The sequence below is a fragment of the Euwallacea similis genome, chromosome 16 (assembly GCF_039881205.1).
Source record: "Euwallacea similis isolate ESF13 chromosome 16, ESF131.1, whole genome shotgun sequence".
NCBI classification, from domain to species: Eukaryota; Metazoa; Arthropoda; class Insecta; order Coleoptera; family Curculionidae; genus Euwallacea; species Euwallacea similis.
In genome coordinates this window covers 3100032-3117906 of record NC_089624.1, presented here as the reverse complement: position 1 = coordinate 3117906, position 17875 = coordinate 3100032, and the positions used below count along the sequence as shown (strand labels likewise).

General features: G+C 35.1%; 1 protein-coding gene across 1 annotated transcript in view; it reads right to left on the bottom strand.

The window, feature by feature from the left end:
• LOC136414203 (ras association domain-containing protein 10-like) overlaps nucleotides 1–17596 on the bottom strand; it is a 37581-nt gene extending 19985 nt beyond the window's left edge. Inside the window, exon 1 of the mRNA XM_066398083.1 lies at nucleotides 17381–17596. The gene's annotated coding sequence lies outside the window, so the exon portion shown is untranslated. The remainder of the gene's footprint in view (nucleotides 1–17380) is intronic.
• Nucleotides 17597–17875: the final 279 nt, after the last annotated feature.

Below are 17875 nucleotides of genomic sequence, written 5' to 3'. Positions count from 1 at the left end.
AAATAGGCATAGCTGATAGAGAAACTTGAATCGGTGTCAAAATTAAGCAAGCGGAAATAGAATAATTTGTGCTCGGTCTTTTTGCAGTGTAACATAATCCATGTGCAACCCATAAGCAACTAGGTTAAATAGGACTTGTTTTATGGTACTGCCATCCGAACAGAAGTCACTAAAATGAAAATGAAATTTCATATGAAATTTGTTCTCTGTTGCTCTCGATGCAGTAATAGCTCAGCCCTTGTCAAAATGCTAACATGATTAACAACATCATACAAGAAACTCAATACCTACAATAATTTATCTCCCACAACTCCTTCCCTAAGGCGAATTGCTATCCTCCTACGAAAGCGCCTGATGTCTACGATCTTTTAATTAATTGCACTGATCCGCCTCTGTTCTAAATTTACTTTCTATTATATGCAAGGCTCTCCTAAAAAATTGCAAATGTCAGTAAAGTTTATTAGTCACGAACACTGCACAGGTCGATGTCTGTGTTTTCTTTTCCGCCTGGTACATCATAGCTCACACGTTAATTAAAAGGTGGTTTTAAGGGGGAATTGGTGAGTCGTCATTAACGTATCGGGCGACAATGGGATCTCGCGATTCGTTGATTTTTGTGAAAACACCTCACGGTGTCACATCCACGAAAGTGAGCTATTTCGATTAAATTGGACACGTTTCTGTAGCAAATCCGAGAGATTAATTGAAACAGCACAAAAACGGTTTCAGGAACACACAACAGATCTTCTAATATTTGCTCTAAATTACTTTTGAAATGCATCATTTCACGAGAGAATCGAGAAAGTATGATACTAGGAATAAAAAGTCCTAACTGGACATTCAATCACGGACATATTTTACGATATAATTCGATAATAAATGAATAACAGCAGTCTAATCTGATTTATCACGGTTGTTTACTCTATATTTACTTATTGATAGATTGCTAAAGATATCAAATGCACCAATAAAAATCATTCTATTGATACGGGCTATTGGCGATGACTAGCCGAAAGCTAATGGTCAGTCCACTGGTCTGATAGGTGAGTTTGTTTTGTTACGATCAAATCTATATCTAAGTGCCCCCGGGGCAGTTATGTCTAGAAGCAGGTGTCCTTATTGGATTACGATAATAGGAAAGTTGTAGTAGTTTTAATAAGAGGAATATTTTTATTAATTTTGTGGCATAACAATTAATTTGGTGTTGTAATTTGAATAATACAAACCCAATAACAGTGCTAATAAGAGTATGATGATTGAAAGAAACCGATTCTGAAAACGGGCGTATTCGACTTACAAGTGCACTCAGTACAATCAATAATAATTATGAAACACAATTTGCTGCAAGTTTTACATAAGCAATTGGAATATTGTTTCATAAACGTCAAAGAAAAATGAGTGGAACGAATAATGGAAATAAGAGACAATTTACTTTGTAAAAATTTTATAATTAATCGAACATTTTGAATAAAAACGAGATACAGAGAACGAAGGCTTAGCCATATAAATAGGTATCAATTTCTTTAATTGACAGGTTTCCTGGTTGTGCGTTGTGTGTCGGATCTAGGTGACAATTTAAGCTTTTTATATTTACTGGAATTTTCTTTTTATGCTAACAATAATTAGATAACGAAATCACGAAAGTGGCAAGCTGAATAATTCAAGCGGATAACAGTAACACTGCAGCAGAAACAAGGCTTTGATGATGTTATGAGGGGAATGTAATTGTTGCCAGGAAGATGATTTTTTGCAATCACCTGCTCATTCTTCTTTTATTCAGTTCCTTCAGCTAAAACAATTCTAAATTAGATGAGAATAATTCAATTTTACTGACACTTAAACCGTCGACCAAATCAACAATGAAATGCTAATTTCATGCAAAAGACCTTTAAAAGTTTGAAATTAAGCTGGGAAATCTCGCTCAAAATCTAATTTCTACTTGTTAAATGAGGACTTTCGGAAAAACCATAACGACTATGACTGAATAATTTCGCTCGAAAATTACCCATAAAATTAAAATTTGACTTTTGTTCTTCTGTGGAAGATGGACAAGCTATTCTGATGCAAAAAACTTCAATACTGCAAAGTAAAACATGAAGTTTATCGTTTATATCTCAGAATTTACTATAAATTTTATCTCTTGTTAAAGTTCACCAAACAGATGTACTTTGTTGAATTCAATATAAGTCTATAGGGTTTGTCAGACAAGCAAGCATTGATTTTAACGAGACCTAATTATTAATAATCTATCTTCTTTGAAGTAGTAGCTTAGTCGAATGTTTGATAGGCGTGTGGAGTAATAGTTTCCGGTATTTACTCTCGTAATGTTTCTTGCATTGTCATAAGTCTTTCCATCCACCTTCCAATTCCTTTTTAATGGCAGTGATTTTCTTTTTGGTTTAAGTGCCCCATTCGCCTAATGTTTAGTTTTCAGCTTTGAACACTTTTAAATCTTCTTAGTGTTTTTTCAATTAAAAGAAAAAATGGGAAATGCATTCAGGAATATCAACAACAGTCAAACGAAAAAAGACGAAATTAAGCCATTGAATCTACCGTTAAATTAGAACGTTAAACTATTCTTCATTATATTTTGGTATTTTTCAACATTCTGTATATGACCAAAAAAAAAGAAAATATTTAGTAACAAAATTGTTTCTAAACACAAACGTAACGACCTTTAAAATGTCCCCAAACGAATTCTGCACTGGAACGCAATACTGGGTGGAATTTTGGACATCTCAATTTTGGATTCTAAAATTACATCCTGCAACGTAAAAATTTCAACCCCCTTTACGTGACAGTTGCATACTTCAATTTTCAAATTGGAAATATCGGATCATGATACCTCATTTGAAAGGTCTTTTCGTTCCCCATTCAAAACTGCTATGTTTATAAATTTTATTGCAGAGAAAAATAGGAAAAAATAAATTCATGTAATTCATAATGTTCTCTATAACAAACTAAAAACTTAATAACTAATACCATTTTGTCATGAATAATGTAATGAAACAACAAAACAAATTTCAATGTCCTATGAGATGTTCAAAACGCATGCCTCGAAACTTTTGGCAATACCCTAATCGCGAGCATTCTTTTTCTTTTTAAATCAGCTAGATCGTGTGGTTTAGTTTTCTATACCCTACTCTTCATATATCTCCATAAGACAAACTCTAATGCAGTAAGATCAGGTGATCGTGTCGTCCATTCTAGCGATTTTCGCCTCGCTATTCACCAATTTGGAAAAGTTAAGCCGAGGTACATCATCATTGATTTGTTTTGTTATTTTATTATATTATCAATAAGGAACTGGTGTAAGTTATTAATTTTTTAATTTTTTGTAGATAATCTAGTCATTTACGTAAATTTATTTTCTTCTATTGTTTTTTACAATAAAGTTTGAAACCATAGCAATGTTGAATACAGAATGAAAAGACCTTTCCAATAAGACATCACAAACCCATACTTCCAATTTAAAAATTTTGGGATTGCAATTGCTACTCAAAAAAGGTGGAATTTAAAGATAAAGTTATTACATTACAGGATGTAATTTCATAATCAATAATTGACGTGTTTCGGTGTTTTATTCACATATGTCGAAGCATGCAGATATTGAATTTATTCCATTAGGCTGTTCCACCTTGTATTTACCCAAATTCTCTGTTTCCAACAATTCAATTCTTCGTCTGATAATCTTGTTTGGTACTTTTCTGATTGAAATTGCAATTAGTTAGCCATTTTGCCCAAATGGAACAGACATTTAGAACTGTTGCTCTGGAATATGACAGTGGCGGAGCACTTTCTTTTGAAATTTAATATTTGTTTCTTATTATTACAATATCCTTTCCGTACGCAGTTTACTAAGGACCTATAATCAATGACTTATGTTATGTCAATTAGAGGTTTCGAACAACTGATTACATGGTCCTGCCCTACGTAAACACCTCGCCATGTCCGACATAAAAATTACGGTTGCGGAGCACATTGACCATTTTACACGTCAAACCCTGTTGATGGTACCATAAACCATCTGTACCTTTCACTAGAGTATAACACATGACGCAACTTTTTTAATAACAACGCCGAGAACCTACCTACTAGAACTAGATGATATTTGCCTATAGCTGTAAACGAATATTGAAAAAATCCTTTCACTAAATGGTGCACTTTAGACGAGATGGTTCAAACGTGTTATTGGTTCTTGAGCAATACCAACTGTCATCAGGTGTTGACTTTTTGCTATTATAAGTTCCTTTTCTAATGGCTTTGCGAGAGCTTCTGTATGATTTCGAGTGTTAGCTTTTGAATGTGATCTTGGAATTTATTGGCGAAAGGTGTATAAGAGTACTTAACCATCATTCCCATTGCAGTAAAATCGAGGGTGGATTGAAAAAAGTTGTAACACAAAGTTTACTTTTTGTTCTATCTTATCTTGGGTCTAATAAAATTCGGGGAAACTTAAGCTGTGGACTAAATAAATATTAAAGCAAATTCCGGGTGGATGTACCTGCAGGTTCGAGGTTTTTGGGCTTTAAGTGCAGAGAAAATGTTCTCCGGTCCCTCTTTGGAACCAAAACTGATTAATATAGATAACTGTTTACAAAAGAAGAACTATTATTAAGACATAAAAATAATAATTTATTGCCCAATAAAATCGAAGCCAGAATGCTTTGGTGTTGCTTATTGACCATTAATTTAAAATTTTTATTTGATAAAAAATTTATTACCTTCGCTCGAAAATAAGCTACATAGTGCAGTCCAGATGCATTATCATATTGAGTAACTTGCATTCCACCAGTAACTCTTATTAAAATTTTATGTATACGAGGGTGGCAATTTTCTGTTCATATTTCAAGGAGAATTAGCCATGAAAACCTCGCTAGAATATGACGCAATGGGGATTCCAAAAGAGGAAACGTTAGGTGATAATCATAAGCCAAAGTAAAAGGCAAAGCCAAGTTTACAGTTGCTTAAGAAATTATGTTACTCTTGAGCAGTCATACAGAAAAAAATAATAGGTCGGAAACAATGAGCGTATTGTTGATGGTTTTGATTTTCAGTCTTTCTTTCTTTAGGATTACGTGGCTTCTTAGAGCAGTATAAAATTGAGTTTTGTACCTGTAAACCACAGCAGTCGGAACTTTGGTTGCCTGAAAGTTTCGGTTAGCTCAAAGCTGCGGTTTTTGAAATGCAGTGCCTCCTATTGGAATGAGAGATCCTGCATGCAACCAGACAACCAGGAATTAATGGTCTCTGAAAGGTTTCTTGTAGATTAATGACGAAGAAATACTAGTTTTTTCAAGTACTCTTCATCAAAAACAACTCCTCCTCAAGCATGTCATTACAATGCTCGATAATTTAAAGACTTCTGAAGGCCTAAGAAAAATCTTAGAGATCAGAATCAGCGACTGAAAGGAAGACAACTTGGTGGCCATTAACTCTTAGTTAATATGGGTTCAGTGTTGACACGAATTAATGGTTATTGAGTAATAAGGGCAAAGCACTCTAGCTTTAGACCGTTAAAGTTGGATGGAGATTTATTGTTGAACTTAAATTCCGCATGGGTGTCACCCTGAATATCATTTGTATCTTGTGAATTGAAACACTGACAGAGATTCATTGGTTAATTCCGTCTATTTTAGTACTTTGACTATTTCAATAGTGTTTGAAAATAGTCTAGATCCGGATTGGTAAGTCTAAGTAAATTTTCCGGTGCATTGCCAATTTCATAGATTATTCAGTGCCATGAAGGCTAAAAGTTGACGAAGATTATTTAAAAGTTGTGGCCGTTTCTGTTCGCTGATTTTTTCAAAATTCGATAATATGTATTTGTGCCCTGAAATTTATCGTGTCATAACACTGTCTAAGCCACAGCTTAGTACGCCACTGTTTTTTTCAGGGAATTCACCAATTTTCCAGGTTCTGAGTGACTAAAAAATGTAGGAGAAAAATGTTTTAGGAAAATTTAGTGTCGGATCCTGAGTTAACTAACAGGTGTAATATGAATAGATAATTTTATTTATTATACTACAACTCCAAACTTGGTAACCTGAAGGTGGGATGAAAGTGAATGGAAATACATGAAATTGTTTATGACCCAATTTGAATGCCATTGTACCAAATCACATTTTCTTTTCTTATTTTCTTTGTTCTTTCTTTACTAAAAATATTTTCATGCTCTCATTTTCTTGAATAATTTAAATCTAATATTTCGCTTGTCCAGAATTGACGATATGAAATGTAAATGGGTTTCCAGCGTCACAATAATAATAATAAAGGTTGATTAATAAAAAAAACCTCAAGTAGATGTTGCAATGTCAGGAACACGTGTGAGATCATTTTATCTGCTGGCAGATGTTTGACAGTAATTAATAAATTACTTAATCAATGCTTTATGTCTACAGTTCATCGCCTACAATTTTTTTTTACTGATCATCAATTACTTTATACAGAGCGTTCTAAAGTGATTATTACGAGGTTATCTGAAATTTTGAAGTTTTCGTTTCTTTGAGTTCTCAACAGCGTATTCAGCTTAATCTATGTCTCGTTTTTCTCATCACGGTCGATTATGTGAGTTATTATCATTTCTGAAGACTCTGAACATCTGTTAGCTCTTTGAAAAGACGTTGAACCACGTGTCCTAAAATTCACCTCTGTCACCTGGCCAGCAAAAATTCCTGATTTGAAACCTTGTGACCGAGTTAAACCGAAGTCAAGACGATGAACCACAATGGCACTTATGAGTCATACTTGGCAATCCCGCATTAATTTGCATATAATGGACTTTACAGCTCTTGTGTGTGAGTGGATATTTATGGTCTGAAACTGAGTTGAGGCGTCACGTTGCTCAGCATGTACGGGGTGTCTGCAAGTCGCAGTTAAATACTTGAAAAGAGAAGTCAAAAGACTTCCTTGAGGCAAATTTTCAATTTCGACCCGAGTAAAAACATCTATTTCGGAATTCTATAGATTCCTGTAGATAAAAATTGACATTAATATAATTTAATGATCCAAGTCTGCGTCTGAGGATACTTTAATTATTTTAGACGGTCTCGCCAAACCGGATTAAGTCCAAATGCACCGTTTTAAACTGCGTTTATGTTAATTGAAGTACAGCAAAGAAAAAAAAACCCAGGTTCTTGCATAATATCTTAAATGAAGAGGTAGCGAGTAATAAATTGTAGACTTGCATACGGAGGTTGAACAAATCAAATCACTTCGACGCAAAACACTTTTAATTTCTGGTTTCAATTTCAGATTCCTTTTGGCAAAAACATCTTCAATTCCAGCCTTGAGACAAGCAATAATGATTTATTTATATGGGTAGTTCTTTATTAAAGAGTTCTTGTGTATTGGCACAAGAATATGTAAGTTTTTTTTTTCAATTAAAACGTATTCATTGTTTGTTGCTACATTGGATTCAGCGACAAAATTGTTAATTGAAATAAATGCACAAAGGAAATGTATCTAAGATTTCCAGTTTTCGTCACAGTGAACTCTGGTCGAGTTCTCGTTTATGTTTCCCATTAAATATCTTGTACGGTTGATGAATATTAAATATACTAGACAGCGTCGATAATATGAACCCTATTCCCATCTAGTAGGAAGAAATTTTCTGTAATAAGATGAATTTGCCCAATAAGACCATTGTCCCTGTTTGGAAGAACTGGGTCTCATAAATGGCCTTGCTAAGTAGTATTGCGCTTACTGTCCTTATCGTTATTAATTTTGAGTGAGGGTGGAGCGAAAACTTCTTTAGCTTGGTTAACAATTGGAGCATTGGTACTTTTGTCCAATCCTCTGGCGGAACCTCTAGATATTAGTATTAATCATTCTTTGGCTATCGAGTCCATTTCCTTGACCAAATGTAAAATCTCCTCGGAACTATGGTTCACAATTAATGGAGCAGTTTTCAGATATGGCGATATCCAGTCAGAAAATATAATTAGAATAAGAATACCACTTGTCGTGGTAGATCAGTACGTTGGGGGTACCGGGGTCTATGCATCTCCAGTCGCTATCTTTTTCTCTCACTGAAAAGAAGCAAAATTCAAATCTACCATTACTTTCAGATAACTATTTGAGGTTCGAAAAAGGCAGAAAAATTACTGTCTTTCAGAATTGAATTATAGAACAAAATCATATCTAAGTGTAAAACTTTGTCGATTTAGATGTAATAGTAGATGTAGATTCAATTTAAAATTGGCAAAAGATGCGATCCTGATTTAAACGGCTCACCGACGTCAATGTTCAAAAATTCAGGTAAAATTACAGAAATACTCTCATGGTCCGAATCGCAATAGTTCTTGTTGCAAGGGAGCAGTCACTAAGGATAGACTTACAGACATCCAGAGCTCAAAGGCTTCAATCTGCAACTTCAGGAATAAACTAACGATCTCCTCTTGAATAAAGAAATATATTGACTGAACCCTCAAACCGGTGGCTTGTGACGACTCGACCTCCCAAATTATAAGGTAAAGAATTTTAAGTTTTTGCTCAGAAAACCGACCGAAATTGGCAAGGGACGAATCAAAACGAAAAGGAAAAATCAAAATTAAATTCAAATCACATATTAAATTTAAATAAAACACAAGGTAAGCTTTATATTTTGCTAGTTTTACGTAAGGTGTCTGCAGTGTATTTGTTCATCATTAATCTGGGACACTTTGTACAATATTATGTATTAATAGTCCATTCAAAATATCAGAATCCAAGGAGCGTGTTAGTTTCTATATTTTAAGTAAAGAGCTCAGGGAAAAATTCGATGCAACAAAATTGTTCATCTTTCTGAGGGCTTGCATCTCAGAAATACCTTAGCAGAACTTCATAAAATAGAAATATATTTCAAGGGTCACTCCTTCCAGAATTAGGGCTGGAGATTCATTCAGAACAAAAATTGTTTTTCCAAGGATTTGCATGGTAAACGAAAATGCACTTAATTTGCTAGCTAGGATAATTTTAGGACTTTTGTTTTTGTGATATTTGAATCTAGAATGATTGGATCTAAATTTGGCTATTAAATGTTGTCACAATGAGAGTCTTGGAACCCGCGATGCCGACGTAATTAGCGGAAAATTGAACACTTTCTCATTAGATTTTTTGCCCCCCTTGCACAACATAGAATGGAAATGTTTTATTACCCTTCAGTCCACGTTCCTGATTTTACAATCAATGAAGTTTTAGATTCGACATATCTTTTTAGAATTGGTAGCGATAGTTCCACAACACAAGACAATTTAGAAGTAAGTGCATCGGCAACGGAACAATCAACAGAATTTATATGTATTTATATTAAAGGTAGCGAGTATATTTAAAATCTCCCCCTTTTTTCTTTCACGGTCACCTTTTTGTGAGGAAAATTTGAGCAAAAATGATTTTGTTTAAAGACTCTGGCTTTGACTCTAAACTTTTGTTCTGGGGCGAAACTCTATAGATATTTTGCCCATTTCCAGTCAGTCTTTAGCCCACGCCCATTAAATTATCCCTCGTCCTTCAGGATATCGAAAACAGTATGTGTAGTAGGATATGAACGGTCTTCCTGAAGATTTTTGTTTGAGATCAAAAACCTCTGCTGAATTAAACAGTGCAGGCGTAAAATTTCAAGATGTACGTAACGAGGATCCACATGGGAATGTTTGCTGTAAGTATGCACTGCCTCGTGCCTTCCTGTGCAAAATTCGTTCTTCTCGTCTTGAATGTTGAATATTTTCCTGAGATCACTCGCCAAAATGCCGAATGGATGATATGAACATACATTAGACACACCCAGTTAATGCCTCTAGCGATTGAGATTCCAAAAACAAAGATTTCAAAGTGCTAAATGTAATGACAACATAACACTTTCCAATTCAGGAGAATCGCCCATTAAAGCCCGTCTTGATGACCAGTTTTTCTCGTGCATTAGTTAGCATTATAATTATAACTAGCAGTTTATCAATTTTCATAAAAATTGCATTCTTTTAATTACTGCTGCCTTATACTGGAACTTGTCTTTGAGGGAAAAAACTGCGCCAATCGCGAAAAAAAATCGGTCATATTTATGATAGTTATCATATTTTACTTTGATAGTGACTAACGTTAAGCCAATTAGCGTGCTTGTCCGAGATAATGTTCGGCCATATCATTTACTTTTATTTATAAGCAAACCGCGGAAAATGGCAAACGTCTAAAGGTTTCAAATACTATTAACGAACCTCTTGATCGTTTATTAAAGCTGGCAGCAGTGCATAAATAAGAGCCTAATTGACACGCCACATTACCAATAGGATTTGACCTGTTCCTTAAAATTCGTTTAACGAACGATAACAAATGTGCGAGTCATACAGGGGGAATCGCATATTGCCGGCCGAGGTCCTGTGAGTAGTGCCAGCTACGAGTATGTGGTGACTAAACTTTCTCTAGCGGAACAACTTACTCCGGATATGCGTCATAAAGAATGAACTAAGTGAGTTTTTATTAAGCGAACGTGATTAACTCGCAGTAGATCCGTTTTAATGGCAAGAAACGAACTTCCAGTCGAATGAGAAGAATTGGCATCAAACACGTTCACCATTGAGACTTTTCTTCTGTTTGAGAAGAAATAAATTATTCATAACAAAAGTGCGTCCGAACAACCATAAACTTCAAATTTCTAAACAGCTAATAAAACTGTTTACTCAGAATATTGACAGACTATGCAGAAACCACAAAATTGGTAATAGACGAAAGACCGTCAATAAAAGCGTTGTGGCACGAGCTTTGCATTATTATTAAGTCAGCGATGGAAAAATTTCAGAGTGTGTTCAATGCTGCTTTTAGAATTATCCCTCAGAAAGTCGTTCGTGAAAATTCACATTCGTGTGGGACATGAAGCTAAGATCAGACACTTCCAACGAGCTCAGAGCACAATTGCCGTTTATGTGCATTTTGGTTTGTCGGTGTCGCCGGTTTGGGTCCAAATTAGAACTTCGTTGAACATTTAAACCAAAAATCAAGAGATTCTAAAGCCGTGTTGGTTAACTGTTCCTGCCCACACCATACGAAACACCCATAACAATAGGATATCAGACTCTTTCTAGGTAAAGATTAACTAAGAGTAAACACGGAATACTAATCAATAATAGTAATAGTTGGCATGCCTTTATGGTTGATTGCAATGCCCACAGACCGGTGAAGAGATTCTTAATGGTCCCTGTGTATACAACTGTTTACCTACTGACCCGAAGACTTTATAGCTATTTGGTTTAGGTAGCATTTTACTCTAAGTTTATAGCCTTCAATTTCGCCACATGTGCACGATATTGTAGAAGCAAATATGGAGAAGACACTCGTTTGTATATTGAACCACAGCCGTTAACTGTCGGTTCTAGGGCCCTTTTGTTCGACCAATACACCTGTCGTGGTGCAACGGTTGCATCCGGTATACCAACTCGCTTTTAAGTATAATTTCATGCGACTTTATTTCTAGCGGTTTAAGATTCATTACTAATTACCTGAAAAGTGTATGAGACTTTTGCAGTGAAAGGTACTATTTGCCGAACTTCTTGTAATGATAAACCCACAAGCCAACTGAGTTCGCGACCTGCACATTATTCAAATACCAAGGTTATAAGGCACCAAAAAATTAAGAGAAAATGTATTTGGGTACCTACGTAAAGAGCATTCAATGGACTTCAAAAAAGTAGGACGAGCCTCTTATGCAATTGGAGATTATAAACAATGGTATTATGACCTAGCAGTTTCGGAACATTTTTATTGTTGCAAAAATGTTATAAGTGCCTCCTTTTGCTTATAATTGCTGTTTTGGACATGTTATGTGTAACTATGTCATGTACGTACAGCGTGTCAATTTGAAAACGAACCATCCTCGGTATTTCGGTCCTTATAGAAAATATTTAAATATGCAACAATACGTCGATTTTATTTTCAAAGGGGACATTCTTTAAGTCTATTTTCTGTTAAATTGCATGCACTTTCAAACGCTGGTGGATATAACCATTAAAATCTTAAATGGAAAGGGGAGTTGAGTTATACCTCATTTGAAAGGTCTTTTAATTACTTTCCAAATGTAACTGTTTTTTTTATTGAGAGGTTTTCGAAAAATTATGTTCAAACCATAAACAAGATTAGGTGTCCATTGTACTGTAGAAAAATTGTTTATTAATGTTCTAAGTGTTTAAAATGCTGTCCATTATTTTTTAAACAGTAATAAAGTTTGCTTTCAAACTCCACTCTAACATTCACAAAAACTTCTACTTCAATTTTCCTACGCGCAGATGTAATTGCTCTTCTCAATCCTTCCAAATCTTAAGACTGGGTTTTATAAACAACAAATTTAAGATGCCCCCAGAGAAAAAATCCAGAGGTGTTAAATTGGGCGATTTCGGAGGCCACTCAGTTAATTTTCTTCGATCAATCCATTTATTAGAAAACCTATCATGTAACCACTGTCTAACAGGAAGAAAATAGTGTGATGGTGCTCCATCTTGTTGAAAATGAAGATCTTGTAAAACACTATTACTAGCCTTTAACTCGCGAAATAAAATTTAGAATAATAAATAATAATTTTTTAAAAAACTCAAGAATTCCATTCCCTTTTTTATCGAACAGCCTCATTCTTATTGTTTTTCCTACAAGTAGAATGTTTAATTATATCCATTTATAAGTATAAATAAACAAGTAAAAACTAAAAATTAAACTAATTATCTGCTGTTTATGAAATCCAGCCTCAAGATTTGGAAAAATTGAACAGAAGAATTACAGCTGCGGGTAAGAAAATTCCAGTAGACATTTTTTTGAATGTTAATTGGAGTTTAAGAGGTTTTATTACTATTGAGAAAATAATGAGCCGATTTTTAAACACTTATAACATTAATAAACGAATTTTCTACAATATAATTGATACCCAACCTTGTGTACGGTTTGAACATGATTTTTCGAAAACCTCTTAATGAAAAAAAAACAGGTACATTTGGAAAGGTAATTAAAAAACCTTTCAAATGTGGTATAATTCAACCCCCTTTCCCGTTTAAGATTTTAGTGGTTGTTTCCATCAACATTAGAGGGTGCATGAAATTTAACAGGAAACAGACTTAAAGAATGTCCTCGTTGAATATATGTATAATGGATGATGTTTTTGCATATTTACATATTTTCCATAAAGACCGAAATATCGAGGGTAGTTCGTTTTCAAACTGCCGTCTTTGATGACAAAATTCTCTAGGGAAATTTCTGGAAGTGGTGCCGTAACATAGCGACCGTAATATAGCGTCGATAATATTTTCCATCGTCAATGATTGTTTTGCTTACTGTTACCTAAAAAGCTACATGAATGTCAATTTAATAATAATAAACGAACATATGTAGCAGCTACTATGCACATTTGCAACTATTTCTAATATACTATCATATAATATACAGGGTGTTAAAAGAAGAATGTAAAATATTTAAAAAGGTAATAGTATGGACCAAAATAAACAAAAAAGTCTTAATTAAAATGGGTCCACAAAGTATCAGTTTCGGAGATGTGGAAGTTTATTCTTTTTTTATTTTGCGAAAACTTGCATTTTCTTATCACATAAAATATAAATATTAAGTATTTGACTGGTGTCAGTACACAAGTTTTCGTTTCCTATGAGTGTTTACTCTAACGTGAAATTAACCAATATGCATTTCATGTATGAAGCTTATCCAAAGCGCCAGATTTCATGACATCGTATGTTTGGAAGAATTCACCAAAGATTGCGTGATATCGTTTCATTGAGCAAACAATGCTATTTATCCGGAAGATCAAGGTCGGTATCCGCTCTTAGAGCAGAAGAAGAAATTCTAGCACGAATAGAGCATAATCCGTGGACGACTGTGCGGAGAATATCAGCCGCAGTAGGAATTAGTGCTTCTCTTGTTTAGAGAATCCTCCATGAGCAGCTGTTTTATCCGTACCATGTACAACGAGTACAGGCCTTAAATCCACTTAATCATCAAGCACGTTTGGTTTTTTTGCCGCTGGTTTCTACGCAATAATGCCGAAGACCCCCGTTCTCTTACCAATATTCTTTTTACTGATGAAGCCGGATTAACAGCAAATGGAGTTGTTAATTTTTACAATACACATGTTTGGGCCGACAAAAATCCCCCATGCTTTAACGCAATTTGTATATCAGACACGTTAAACATTTAGATAGGTATTATAGGAGAAAGGTTTCTAGGTGGTGTTTTCGATTGCTGTTAGGGAACATTTACACCAAATTTTTCCACATAGATGGATAGAGGGGTGTATCTGATTATGGCCTGCAAGATCGCCTGATTTAAACTACCTGGATTTTTCTTTTTAAGATATTTGAAAACATTAGCCTATGGCACTCCTGTAAATAGCTTCTAGGCGCTGCAGTTACGAATTAATCAAAAATAGCAACAAATCCGAGCCAATGAGGGGATTTTAGAAAGAGTTCGAATATCCTTCAGACAAAGATGTCGTGCCTGCTTTGAAATGGAAGGAGGGCACTTTGAATATCTACGTAACTTTATTTTTTGATTTTGCTAGAAGTTTATTTTCTTTATTTGTACATAATAAATAAGTAATAAATAATTGCAAATAAATGTTCTAAAAAAGAATAACCTTCCATATCGCCGAAACCGTTACTTTGGGAACCCACGATTACTGAGCCTTTTTTGTTTATTTTGGTCCATACTATTATCTCTTTAAATATTTTACACTCTTTTTTTAACATCCTATATATGATACGTTTTATAGCGGCTGCTAAAATCCTACCTTAAAGCCAGATCTCCTTAAGAACGTAGGACCGCCATATAGCGACCGCTATAAAACTTTGCATTTTGGTGGTTTGAGCATGGTAGTGGTAGGCAACACTTTGATTAACGTTGGAAAATATTATTAACACCATATTACGGCCGCTATATTACGTCACCGTTTTCCTAAAAAATTATAAATTGAAAAGAATTTTTCAGATTCAATTCAAGTTTCCATATTTCAATTTGAACATCATCTGTTTAAATTGGACCCTTGTTGTTTATGAGTTTGAGCATCTCAAAGGTATAGCCACATCTCAGTTCCTTCTCTAGTTTGTCTTCAATCCATGTATTTTGATATGCATCTTTCAGAATGATTTCAAGTTTCGCACAAGCATCAGGGTCTATTTGGATTTCCATAATCCAGCACAAATTAATCCCAAAGTTCCTTGAAATCTGAGAATCTCAAAAACATTATCAAATATCAGTTTTCTGCTGAGTTTCCATTTAAGTTTTGCATATTTGTAGGTGTATGCCTCAGTATCAACTACACCGATTCCCATATGCTCGAATTGGAAGAAATATATTTTCCAACTTTTGGGAATGGATAAAGATCTCATGGATAAAACTTTGTTAAAATTCAACTAAAGTTTTCTTGAAACCTCAACATTTCCAAAGAATCAACAAATCTCGGTTTTTTCCAAGTTTCAACTCAGATTGAAAGAAATAAATCACACTTTCCATTACACCAGAATTTCCCCCAAGCTGAGAATCTTGAAAGGTACAAGTCTCAGTCTCAACTCGACGCCTTTTTCAACCTTCTCTAATCAAGCAACTTTTCTCAGTTTCGACCAGAATTTCCTTCCAAACTTGAACAGTACACTTCTGATGAATCTCAACCTTAGATTCGTTTCAACTTGATATCTTTCGAGGGCACGCATTATCGTATTTAGTCGAATTTGTCTTCAAACTGATTCTCGCAGAGAAGATGAATAGTTTCATTATTTTTGAATAAATGACTCAAAATTTGAGCATGTTGGATAGCCTTCTACAATAGGAGTGAATTTCCAGGGTTTCTGTGTATTCTTTTCAGTATGTTTCACACTTTGAGAGTTTCACTTGGCTTTTCTTGTCAGGAACGGAGCTGTGGTGTTCACCTACGCTAAAGAATGTAAATAGCTAGGAATGCTGAAAGTTTCCTTCAAAACAAGGATGGCAGGACTTCTAAGTGTTCTGCTCTGTGTGTTCCATATTTGGAGCCTCCTTCATGAACCTCTGCTGACTGGAGTCCTCTTCTTTAAGCCAACACAAGATGGTTAGAGGTGGTCATAATTTGTGCCACGAGGATTCCGAAGGGATCACTTCAGATCATTCCAATTCTGGAATCCCCCGAGAAAAATGTTTATTTTCGCGTGTTCATTAAAGTTATAAGATTAGTTGTTAATTGATTAGAACTTCAGGCAACTAATTTATCTATTGATTTTTTTATCAGAAAGCCGTGCTTAAATGCATGATTTTAATTACCTTCCGATATGCATAAATGGCTTATTGTAGGTGAAAGTACAAATTGCAACTCAAAAACCACATCTTTATAATAGCGACCTTTAGTTTATTGGCTAATAAACTGATTGGATATGCAATCATCGGATATGCCTCTTCCTTGGGTACAATGGTACGTGTTTCTATTCTCTCTTCTTGTTCAAGCGCAGATTATGACTCCATTGTTTTGCGGTACTAATGGGTGACAAAACATCATGAAGATTACACGGTTCATTATTGTTTGCAGAGGAAACCTAGGAAGCTAAGTTTCCTCTGCAAACAATAACATTATTTTCACAGTACTTTTCAGGTGAAACAAGAAACAGGGCGCGAATTATGTTGATTCCCGCTGGAGTGAAAGTTTTAACGATGCACCCAACGCTCTCAATAAAGAATATTTAATGTATTGTACTACAATCAATGTGGTCCATCTGCGAAAAACAAAACAATATTTTACCTTGGGAAGCGGTTGTTGGCTCCGCAATACAGAAAATAAACCAAAAGGGAGCTCTGTAGAATTGAGCAAAAATTTCAGTGCTTCAATTAGACCTAATTGGAAATCCATTAAGATAAAGATCGGCCACTGTCTTTTTTTGTGTCGTAGCAGCCGCTAATCGGCCAAACTGTCCTAGTCTGGGAGATCATTACCTCGTCATTGTAGCTAAATGATACATTGATGACAGCTTGTAATCTGATTTGTATTCGCCTTGACTGAACCGATAAAATTATGGTAATTGTTTGTGCTTAATTATATCAAAATATATGGCTTGTACATGGTATTCTACAACATTTCTTGACGCACATTAATATTTGAAGCGAACAAGTTATTTGCTCAAGTGGCGTGCAGATTTTCTTCACGGAGGTAGACAATTCTATGTCGAAATTCACCACTCCAGTTCGGCAAATAACAAAACGCCTGTTTTTGGGGCCAAAGCGAGTCGGTGCCTGCCCCAAATAATTCAATTGAAGAATGGGTCAGAGCATGGTAAAATTCTATAAATATGGCAGGTTCCTGTATGCTTCGCACAGAAGCAAAGTTGTATAGAATTCAAACGTAGTTCTTTGCGACCTGTGACCAGCATACTAAACAATTCCACGAAAAAATCTATAAACTTACCTTTAAATCCCCTACTTCTGATAATACCAACTCCTCACTGGAACTTAAACCCTATCATTGATTCCAACTTATATTCAAAAAAGTCTGTTTATCCGAACAAGAAGTCAAAGATAACGAAGTACTTTAGTAAAGGGAACCGCTGTACGTCCGAGGAGCGTTAAAAACACGTTCTCACGTCACAGGTAGCACGTCGTACTGCCGGTACTAAAGCGCCGACATCACCGTGGCTTTTTCATTCAAAGAAGTAGCCAGGCACCCCCACTACGTCGTGTAACGTGTTACGCCAAAGGTACTGCCGCTCTTAGTGCAAGTGACATTGTTTTAGGTGCTGTAATTGCCCTTGTGCCTTGGGTGCAGTAGATGCTTGTCGAGATGACCTATCAGAAAGTTCTGTCACTTATCATCCTTAAGTTCCGTTTCTACCGAAGGAACATTGATAAACTTGTATTTCATTTAACAAGTTCATTTTCCTTCAAACCGAGCAAAACGTTTTCG